The following is an 11,970-nucleotide window of genomic DNA, read 5'->3' on the forward strand; positions in this document are numbered from 1 at the left end:
TGGTTTTCCTGGAGCGATGGGAAAGCATGCTGTGACAATGCTTTTTATAGATTCTCCCACCTCCACCCCAATTTTATTTTAATAAATACATCCTCAGGCATTATTTACAAGCTCATATAATTTACCTATGCTATTTGGCAAAGCAACTTCACAAAAGAAAATGAATGAATAAATACTTCATAACTGCTGGTAGAGCAGACTGGGTCCTGTAATGAAGAAAAGATTTATGTCACCTTATTTCAGCCCAAATAGCAGCAGCCTCAGCTTGTCTCAGCCCAGTGCTTCTATTTAAATGTTACTTTCATATATTATGTGGCATTAATTTAACTATAGCTCATTAAGGCAGAATGAAATGGTTAAATTAACTTATCAACCCATAATGATGATGAATGAGGTATTAATTCAGATACAAGCTGGGCAATTTGCAAGTTTACGCATTCTGATGGTTCTCAAATAACATTTTGAATAGCGGGTCAGCGCCTCAATCAATTACATAAGCATGTAAAGTCGGTCTCTCGGAAAAAAAATCCTTTTTCATGCATATGCATTAAAACATGTTCGCAATTATCCTCGGAAATTGCCTTCATTGGATTAAGCAGCAGCCTTGGACGCGGGTTCTGATCTTTCCTGGGCTTTTATTAAAGCTCTGAGCAGCTTTGGCAATAACAGAGCGGATGGGCTGTTTGTTTAAAGAGTGTTTACCAAAGAAAAGGGCCGACGGGGTGTGCTGGTTGATAAACAGGGACCTACCTCCTTGGGAGAAGTTGTTAGGAATCTGACCGCCCCGAGGCTGAGGAGGGAACCCTGTCAGCCCAGACATCGGCTCCGGGGCTTCGGCTTTCCTGGCTAGTAAGTAACTGCCACCTCAAAGCCAGCCTTGGGTGCAGGCTGTGCTCGTTAGGGAGATACAGTGCCCGGCCCAGCGTTCGCCCACTAGGGGGACTCGGGCGGGGGGACGGGTAGGCACACAGGCAGCCTCCTGCGATCCTTGGTTCCTCTAAGCCAGACCAACACATGACTTACTTAGTCCTGAGATGGGGGCTCTGGAGGGGGATTTAATGAGCCCTTTGGCAGGAGCTGATTCAGGGCGGCGGTGACCTGTTGTTTCCACCTTCATGCCAAGACGGTTGGCGAATCTCTGCGGATATCCTGCTCGGTTAGGCAACTTTGTGTGGGAGAAGAGCTAGCCCAGGTTCAACTCTGGAGTGGAAGCTACAGGAGGGCAGTGCTTGGCCTCAGATATCTCATCTGCAACCTCACCTCAACCCCGACCCCGACCCCGACCCCCAAGCAGGGCTGGTTTGCCCTCCCTGTTTATGAGGCCTAACTTAAGTTCTCTCTGGAGAAAAGTAAAAATAAAAAAGTCAGAGGCCACGGCAGAAGGCTTTGCGGAAGGGCAGGAGGGATTCAAATGAGTTTTTCTGGGACCTCCTTCTATTCCTCTGCCCCATTTTTAAAAATCTTGGTGAAAATAGGGCAGTTAAAGGAAACTTTGGCACTTTCCATATGCCATGTACTGCCAAGAGCATACATTAACTCATTTAATTTTCACCACACTCATACCAAGTAGTTTCCATCATTATCCCCATTTTACAGAGGGGTAAACTGGGCTGTAGGATGAACACTTTTCCCAGAGTTGAATATTGCACTGCCCAGATCATGAGTTTCATGCTCTCAGCTACTCCGCTAAACTGACCCAGAAGGCCTCCCTTCAAAGAGGGCTGTGTGGGTGACACTGCAGTTCCATAATGGGGCACCCATGGAGGTAGATCTGCATTTGTGTAGGTAGGAAGGACCCTAGTCCGAGTTCCCGAGCAATTCTCCTCCTCTTGGGCAGGCAGAAGGCTGTTCGGGTGACTGCAGTCCGGGCGGAAGAGGAGGTCAGGGGTGAGGTGGCTTATTCCCCAACTCCGACCTCATTTTAGGGTCTCTCCCAGGCAGGTCTTTCCCCTCTTTGGGCAGGTCAGCTCTGTGGAGTGCTGGCCGGGTGGCCACTTCGGACTCGTGCACTTCTGCTTTCTCGGGTTCGGCCCTGGCTTTCATGCCCGGGAGCTCCGCAGCCTGGAGATGCACACCCCGACACCCTCCTCCCCTAATTTCGCACCCAAGGCGGGACGACCAGGCGAGAGGGCCCTTAGGGTTGGCCCAGCCTTTCTGCGATGGCAGCGAGGGGTCTCTTCGGAGCAGCCGAGACGGGTGTAACGCCGTGGGCGGGAGAAGACGGCTGTTGTCCACGCTCCGCAGGGACTCGAGCCTTCAGAGCTGTCGCAGGGGACGCGCGACCCGGTTCCCTTCCTGCTTCGCCCAGACGCGGAGGGGATGGGGATCCAGCAGCCGGTGGCGCCAGGAGCTGCTCGCCGCCTCCCGTGCCAACCTGAGGATGCGTATTCCCTGCGGTTGCCAAAAGGGCTCGACGGAAGAGAGAAGCCAGAAGATGCGAATAAGAAAAAAGCTTGAAGGCTGCAATCTCCGCAGCGACTGTTTGTGCCCGGTCTTCTCCAGCACGATCGCTCCCCACCCTCACACATTCCGCCAAGGCTTCTCGCCTTCTCTGACTATCCAAGTCATCTAGTGGGGTGGGGGCAGGTTGGTGCTTTGGAAAAGCTGATTCTCCCCACTTAGGAGTAGCGAGGGGCTGGCAACATCTGTTCCTCTCCGGAGTGGACCACCTCTGAGTGCGTCTACCGACATAGCTTTGCTAGCCAAATTGCAGGAGACTACAAGGGCTGTGTGAGGTGACTTCACACTGCTCTTGGGAATAGCTCAGGCAGGTTTTGAACCCCACCACTGCCTCTCACTACTAGGCTGTCCTGAGAGGCCACGTGGAATCGAGGGTCCAAAGGGCCATTCATGAACATCCTCATCAGCTTCTTAGGCCCCAAGGCCTGTTCACCCCTGGGGTCAGCTCCTCAGCAGTCTTCCTGGATTTCTTCCCAGTCAGTCTTCCTGGATATCTTCCCGCTCCACTTCAGAGACTCCTGCATTCACCTATGACCTGCAAGAGCAAGGGGTGGGTTTTAGCTGGCGATCTCGATCTCCGGTGCCTGGAGCAGAGTAGAGACTCAATAAATGCTTGTTGACTGGACAAATAAATTACCCGGATGCAGGAGGAGCCAAAGGCTCCTGAAGAGCCCAGGGCTGCTGCTGGGAGGGTGGGCTTGGGTTTGGTCATCAAGGCTACAGAGGTTTGATTCCTGGGGGTGGGGTGGAGTGGGGTGGTGTGAGGAGGAAAGACCCTGCCAGAAACATCTGCCTCAACTGCCACCCTTAGTCAAAGGGAAGGAGTGGAGGGGCGGCTTATTGTGTGAGGCAGTGACCCACACTCAAGGTCTGGTTGCTTGGGGTTTCCTGTGGGAATGCAGTGTTGGGAAAGGGGGTGTCCAAGAAACTGGGGTTGTAGGGTACTGGTTTCTCCCCTGGGCCAGGTTCTGCTCACATCAATCATCCAGAATCCAGAACTCTTCACAGCCTCTGGATCCATCAAGAAATAAACCCAAAAATAAATGTGAGAGCAATGGCCTGGAGATTGCTCTAGTCCCAGTGCCCTGCAGGGTCTCCAGAGGAGAAAAATGAGGTGGAGGTGGGGGTGGGGCAGAGGATTCCTGGGAATTCAGCTGGATATCCAAGCAGAGAAAAACAAAACAAAACAAAACAAACAAACAAACCCAAAACCATGTGCACAGAGTGAAGGGACTCAGACCCAGAGAGGCCACGAGGACAGTCACAGAATAATGCTAGTGACAGACTGATGATGGAGGCAGCACAGAGGTTGGGCAGGGGACAGGGAACTGAGGCAGAGGTGGAATAGGGTTGGGGACAGGCTTACATTCAGGGACAACAATGTCCAAGACTTCAGGGGTGTGTGAGGTGACTACCTCAAGGTTTCCAGGCTCAGGGATAAGGCCAGGATGGAGCTGCTGAGGCAAAGCTGGACAAGCAGGGTTTAGTTACCCACAGGCCTCCAGACCTTAGGAGCCTGGGGGAAATCTTGCAGATTAAGGTTCTAACTGGCCTTCTCTTCTTGCTATGGGTGCCTCTGCCACTCATACTTTCCAAATGCGAGAGGTTGTATAGCTTTGTGGTTGAAATCTCTGCTCAGCCACTCATTTGTGGTGTGACCACAATCAGGTTGCTTTCTGCCTCAGTTTCTTCATCCCTTAAATAAGAATAGTAAGTCCTCCTTCTCAGGAAGATTGAGTTAATACAGTGTGTTTAAAGCTCACACTAGGGCCTGACAGTAGAGTAAGTTGTATGTATTAGTTGTTCCCAACACTAGGAAGGAGTAAGGAGTCTGAGGACCTGGTCTTGCTCCCTCCCTCTTCTACGCCCATCCATCCTTGCCTGCTGCCCTCTGAGTCCCAGAGGCTGAGACCAGTCCACCAAATGCCTGTTCCCAAGAGCTTCACTTGGTCCGAGCCTGAGGCCAAGGGAGAAGAGGCAGAAGAGGCAAATATTCTGCTCCGACCTGTGCCTGCACAGAGTCAGGCAGTTTAGGGTAGGGTGGGAGGTGCCATGCAGCTGGTGCTGCTTTGGAAGAAGCTGAAAGGAAGGAAAATACCTTATCCTGCATTCACTGTGTCCAGGGCACTGTTCTAGGCATGAGGAAATCAATAGGGAAAGATAAGAAAAATCCCTTAATTTAATCCTCAGAAAGCTCTTAAGAGTTTCCTGTCTGCCTTGTGCATTATGATTCTAATTTTATAACTGAGAAAACAGAAGCGAGAGTGGTTAAGCAAGTTGCCCAAGGTCACACAGCTAAAACATTTGGAATCCAGATGAGATGAGTCTCTCCCTTGGCTCAAGGTCCTCAGTCAGTCCTGTCTTCCACCACCTTCCTCCCAGGGCCCCTGCTGAGAGGGGCCTCAAGCAGAATTTGTTTGGTGGGTGACTTCGGGAATGAGAAGGGTCACGAGCCTCATTGAGCCCTGTAGGCTCCATTTTGCCTCTCTTCCACACACTCCACTTTTCACCCTCCAAAATGAAAGCAGCAGGATGTTGGGCTCTTCCTGACTGGGGCTCAAGTAATCGATCTATTATTCTCGCTGCATGTTTTCTCATCTGTAAAATGGGCATAATAGAAGCTGTTTTGCTGGGTTGTTGTAAGGCTCACACGAAACAATAAAACCTTTTAAAGTTTGCTTGGCATGTTCAATAAACGGTGGCCATTGTAGTTATTGTTCCTTTGATCCCTGCCACATGGCAAGCGGGAGGAAGCCCGCCGAGTGGGAGGTAGGGCTTGGGCAAGCTCAAGTGGGTAAGCCCCTCACGCCTGTTTCCTGTCTGAGCCTCCAATGCCACTTTTGAAATTCACGGGAAGGACTGGGACTACCCTTGGCGAGGGCGCAAGGCAAGTAGCAGATGTGTGATACCGACCTGCTACAGGGACTTCGGGCTGTGAACGGCATCGCCAACAGTCCACCAAGCGGCCCTCGCATCAAGCGGAACGACGACGTCATTAAAGCCCTGTGGCCCGAGGTTCTGGAGGCTGGGCGAGCCCGGCTGGAAACCTCGCTGCCCACTCCACCAGGAAGCATCCTGGGAGATCCGAAAAAGTGGATCCGTAAGATCCTGACCTTGGGAGCGAGCAGTTCGTTCGGATTTTTAGGGAACGGGGAGGGTGCAGATGAGGCGGAGTGGCTGATTTCGGGGCCTGGAGCCACTGGCCATGCCTAGAGAATGCAGGCTGAAACATGTAGATGCTTCTGTTGAAACCTCAGTTTCCCCTCATGGAAAAAAGACCGTCTATATCTGTCCTCCTTAGGAGGCTCCTGGAACCCTCCAACAGACTTGCTCCTTGCTGGCCTTACCCCAGTCTTACTTGCCAGGGTCTTGGGCGCTCAGCATGGAGATTGAACACAGATGAACTCTGTGCATTGAGTACTGAAAAGTGGCGGTTGTCACTTCAGAGTTCTAGCCGCCTCTTCGGTGTAACTGGTCTCACCCTTGACCTCTATTCTCTGCTCCCTAAGCCTTCCCCAGAGCGCAGGGGTCCGCGCGGTTTCTAGGGACTGGAGGACAGGGGCAGCTGGCGGGTGGGGAAGGAACACAGGCCCCTAAAAATGGCTAGGCGCCCTGTGGAGATTCCCCAGACGACCCTCCATTCTCCCAGTAGTGCGCGCGGGTAACCCCGCTGGAGCTCCACCCAGCCGCGAGGCGAGAGCAGCACCGCAGGAGCAGCGACCGCGCAGGCACAGTTACGCGGAGAGGAGAGCCCGGTCTGGAAACCGCCACAATCCCCAGCCAGCCAAGCCTACCCTGCCGCTCCCTCGCAGGCCCGGAAAGGGGACAAAACCGTGGGCCCAATTCAAGTGCCAGGTGCGCCCAACGCCAAGAAGTGTCGCCCTGGCTGGCCTCTTCCACACACAGGTTTCCACACTTAGGCACCGGCGAAAATCACCGAGGGCTTCGGGCCCTTGCACAACCCTGTCCTGGGCGTTAGTGGCACTGTAGGGGTAGATAATTTTTCAAAGAGAAAGTAGAGGAAAATAAGTGTTGGCTTTTGGTCCCGTGGTCACTCCGAGGCCCACAGCCACCTTCGGTTCTGATTTTCTTTTTCTTTGAAGAAAAAAGCCGAAGAAAGTGGCAGAAGCGCCCCTAGCTGAAAAAAAGGGATGTCAAGGTGGGGTTCGCTAGCTGAAGGCGTGTTGGGAGCGACCCTGAACCCACAGACCTGGGACCTGGCCCGGACTTTCTGTCTTCGCAGCCTCCGGGTCGCGTCAGTTGCTCGGCGAGGGTCTGAGAAGTGGAGGAGGGACAGGGCCTCGGTAGCCACCTACGCGTGGCCGGAGTGGAGCGCGGGGTCGGGGCGGGCCCCACCGCGAACGAGGCCAGCAGCGCCTGCAGTGTTGTCCTCGCGATGGACGCACCGCCGGTCCGCCCAGCAGGCCTCGTTTCCGGGAACAGGGGCAGGCGGCTAGCAAAGCTTCCCCCGGGGGCCGCCAGGAAGCACCCGGAGATTTCCTGGAAAAGGAGTGCGCCTTTAAAGTGTCGGCTTCCCAGACGTTGCTCTGGGGAGAGCGAGGAAGGGGAGGGACTCACCTTTTCAAAGGGCTGGGACCCTGGAGGGACTTTTCTACCACTCGCCGCCGATGTTTACGGGAGGCTGGTTTCTCCTGGGCCAGCGTGGGCTCCACACAGCCCCAGAGACCACCATTGTTTGTGGAGGGCAGATGCACCCACCCGGGTCCCCGACCGCGTGGCGGAGGCTTGCTTGGCAGGAGTGGAGATGGTGGCGACGCCCAGGTTTTCTAACTGCTTTTCTGAAATTCATTAGTAAATGAGGACTTGAACTGTGGAAGCTCTGACAGCCTGCCCTGGGAAGGCGCACCCCAACCTCTCTTCCCCCCGCTCAGCCTCTCCCCCCACCATTAGTGGCTGCCTTGAGATCTTTGTATCAAGACCAAGTCAACACTAAGGAGCGCTCTAGTGAAGCAGCGTGGGCCTGGGAATGGGGGTGGCGTCTGCCAGGTGAGGGTGGCCCCACGGGTACCTCGGCCCAAGTGTAAGTTATGTATTTGCTGTGAGACCTCCACCTGAGTTATTTATTTGCTGTGAGACGTCGAGCAAGTTACTTAACTTTTTGTATCTCGCTGTCGTTCTCTGGATAATGGGGATAAACAAGAGTCCTACCTATATATGGATTGTAAAGAATTAATGAATTTTCTCATGTCGCAGAGAAAGCAGTGCCTTGCTCTTAGGGGGTATTCCATAAATATCATTTACCTTTATGTACATATCAGGACAAACCAAAACTCCTCTCTCTCCTATACTCACGCACAGGCAGTATGAGATGCGCAGTGGACTAGGATCTGGTTACTAAGCGCTACAGAGAAGTGGGTGGTCACAGGCCAAAGGACTTAAAAAAGGCAGGAAGCCGAAATGATTTGAGAATTCATTTTACTTCCATAATCCAAGGCCCCTGTTTGCTGTGAAAGGCTTTATCTTTTTGTTTTGTTTTGTTTTGCTTTGTTTTTAATTAAGCTATCATTAGCCACCTCCACCTTCCAGAAACCTATTTCTGTCTTTTTTTTTTTTTTTTTTTGAGATGGAGTTTCACTCTTATTGCCCAGGCTGGAGTGCACTGGCTCAATCTCTGGCTCACTGCAACCTCCACCTCCTGGGTTCAAGCATTCTCCTGCCTCAGCCTCCCTGAGCAGCTGGGATTACAGGCCATCACACCCAGCTACTTTGTATTTATAGTAGAGATGGGGTTTCTCCATGTTGGCCAGGGTGGTCTCGAACTCCCAACCTCAGGTGATCCACCTGCCTTGGGCTCCCAAAATGCTGGGATTACAGGCGTGAGTCACCGCGCTTGGCTCCAGAAACCTATTTCAAAGGGCAGAAAAAGAGTAATGAACAAATTTCTTTTTGCATATGGCCCAGTGAAAATAATGAGGGCTTGGAAGTGAGAGACACATGACCTGCCTTCTGGTCTCTGAAACTCTACATAGGTAAATCCTCTAACTTTCTGATTCTTAATTTCTTCATCTATAAAATAAGGATGATGATAACAATGCCATCTTGAAAGAATCTTTATGAAAGCTAAAGGAAATAACATATTTTGAAGCATTTGGCACTGGCAACACAGGAGGATAGAGCTAATAATTCACCAAAAACAATAACAACCACGCTAAAATAAAACCTAAGCAAAGAGGAGAAACTCCAAAGGATAGATATTTCTATTGCAGATTGATTAGGGATTTTTTGAGATATACTGAAGAAAAAGTTCAGCTTAGACATGCAGCCTAAAATGAGTTTCAGGGAGTTCAGGATGCTTGGTTATGAGAAGGGACAACCTGCCCAGTTTCCCTCTTTAAAACTCAAGACATGTCTCCATCAAGCCTGGGAATGCATTCGTGTAAACAGATTTTAGTTTTTTCAGTATCAATCCAGAAAACTGTCATGTATTAGAAGGAGGGCTGTGAATAAAACATGGGCAAAACATGATGTAACTGCAGTTACTCCAAATATGTTGAAGTGTGTTTTTAAAATGGGGAGAGAACCCAGATCATTTTTTCTCATGTTATCAATTATATAATAGTGGTATAGCTTCTCAATGTAATGTCTCTTTGCCCCACATACACGTACATCTATTTGCATATACATGTGCTAATTTCCATTTTGTTTTCCATTTTGTTAGAGGTTTTTAAGTTTAAAGCAATACAATTTTTAATCAGAGTTTCCATTCAGAATCATGGAATCAAAAGATTTTTTTCTCTCTTTTTAATGTAAAAAACTCCAACCTGTCCAACAAAATAGAACTTATCACCTCTAGTTAATTTTGTGAAATATATTCAGTTATTCTTTGGATTGTACTTTCCGTCTTCTTAAAAATATGAACCAATCAATTATATTAGCCATACGACTTGATTATAACAGCCAATTTCCATTTCATAAAGTAATTGTTGTTTAAACACTGATCATTTATTAGTCAAGGTGTTTATGAAAGTTCTCTCTAGTTCTATCTTTTAAATAATTATTGAAATGACTACAAAAATTCAAAGTCATTAGATTATTAGTTTTCATGGTTTTAGATTCTGTGGCTCCTCAGCATTAAATATCCACAAGGAAAACATTTTGCATGCTCTGCAGTCCTAGAACTCACAATATGGACTATCCAGAGCAGCTTGGTGTTATTTGCTAGGCATGGGATTTCAACAGCAATAATTTGATGTAATGGGAAGGAGCTCACAGGGCTACTCAGTTGTGTTGGACATGAGAGCTGGCTAGGAAGGCTGTGCAGTCACACATTACTGCAAACAAAACACGTCACCCTTCAGTGATCTTAATGTTTTGTCCATTAAATGTACTCCCTCATGTAAATGGCAGTGTATTTAACTGGTAAACAGATGTTCACCACTATAATCTCAGAATTAGAAAGCTGTGGTTTATGGTTTGCAGTAAGCTCTAGGTTTCTTATTTCCCTGAGTATTTTCCAGAGTCATTTCTCTTCCCCCTCTCCGCCCCCGCCCCCAGTTCCTTGCCATCCATCTGAGTTTTGGTTCTATTATGACCTTAATCTTGGTTTAGGGAGCAAATCTTCTTGACGCTGTAATACACACCTTATGGGCCTCAACAAATATTCACATAAAAAGATGAAGAAATAACACTAAAACATGCTATATTTAAGGTAATTTGGCCTTAATGTAGTCTGACTTTAATTGAGGGTATTGTTTTAATGAACTGCTCTGCATATCTCTTAGTTTAAAAGATACCCACCATGTCAGGTTGTTTCCTAGAAGATGAACCTTAATTGCCAGATGGATATAGCTAGCCTATTAATAGGCAAAAAGATTTAAGTCAATTGAGGAAATGAAATGTGATATCTTTTTGTAACCTAGCATACTCTCAATTAACTAGAATTTAAAATATTTTGTATTAAGATCATACGTTTCCTTGTTATCATTTATCACCTGTTTTTATTGATGATATTTTCTGATAAAGACATCCCATTCAGGTAGGCTAAAGGAAAGTATTTGTTAAGAACTTGAGTTGGTTTTGCAAAATTCTAGCACCTAAGAAGGGGTGTTTATCTTTAAGAGCCTTCATCGTCATTCCCTGTTTATTGAACCACAGATGGGAGGACTGGCTTAGCACTGTCTCTGTCATCAGAATGATGAACTTACTGCCACCTTATCAAAACTAAGATCCCTTTCCCAGAGGTCTGCCAAATTTGGTATGATAGTAAAAAGTAATTAAGTAATTAACTAGATAATGGCTAACAGTGCCTTGTGACAGTAATTATTTGTGCGTAGGTAGATCTTTCACATTCCAATATTATTATTATTTCTTTAATAAACATCATTGAAATGTGACATAATAAGAAAAAGTATACAAATCTTAAGCAGACAGCTTGATGGATTCTCACAAAATACATACACCCTTGTAACCACCATGCAGATCAATATATAGAACACTACCACCATCCTAGAATCTTCCTTTGTGCCCACTGCCAGTTACTACCTCCCAAAGGTAATGACATACTGACTTCTAACATGACAGATTAATTTTTAAACTTTGTATAAATTGAATCATAGCAATATGTACTCTTTAGTGATGGGCTTCTTTCCCTCAACATTATGTTTTTGATATTATTTCATGTATTTGCAAGTTTCAGTAGTTCATTATTTTTGCTGAATAGATTCCAGTGTAAGCAAATTACATAATTGATCTGTTCTTCTGTTGTCTGGTGTTTGGTTTGTATCCAGTTGTGGGCTATTTTGCATAATGCTACTATAAACATCCTTGTATATGTCTTTTTGTGCATAGCTATGTGCTTTCTTGGTGGGTATAGTACTTAGGATTGGAATTGCTGGGATATCTTATGGTTATCATGTGTTATTATTTATTTTACTTCCTGATAAGGATTTTATAGTTATTCTTCAATGGCATTCCATCTAACTCAGAATAAAAGTTAGTGGCCTTACAATTACTTACACAGACCTAAGCAAAATGGTCTTGACACTATTTTCTTTCTTGCTGTCTCCATTGAAGCTGTAGTTACCTTCGTGCTGTTCCTTAAACATACTAGGCTTGTCTATCCCTTAGGGCGTTTGCCCTTGCCACTTCTCTTTGTCTGGTAGCTCCTCTAGCAAATATTTGCAAGTCCTTCCCTCATGTCCGTCACTTGACTCAAATGTCACTTTCTCAGGAAGGTCTTCCCTGACCAATCAATTGAAGTCGTAACATTTTCCTATTACCATAGTATACTTCCTATTACTCTTCCTTGCTTTATGTTTTTTCATAGCAGTGATTGATGTCTGACATGCTATGTGTTCTTATTTGCTTGTTCATTTTCAATCTTCTCCCATTAGAATGTAAACACCATGAAGGCAGAATTTATTTTATTGTAGAGACGGGGGTCTTGCTATGTTGCTCACACTGTACTTGAACTCCTAGGCTCAAGTGATCCTCCAGCCTCAGGCTCCTGAGTAGCTGGGGCTGCAGACATGTGCCACATTGCCTGGCTAA

The sequence above is a fragment of the Hylobates moloch genome, unplaced genomic scaffold, assembly GCF_009828535.3.
Source record: "Hylobates moloch isolate HMO894 unplaced genomic scaffold, HMol_V3 SCAFFOLD_1, whole genome shotgun sequence".
Classification (NCBI taxonomy): Eukaryota; Metazoa; Chordata; class Mammalia; order Primates; family Hylobatidae; genus Hylobates; species Hylobates moloch.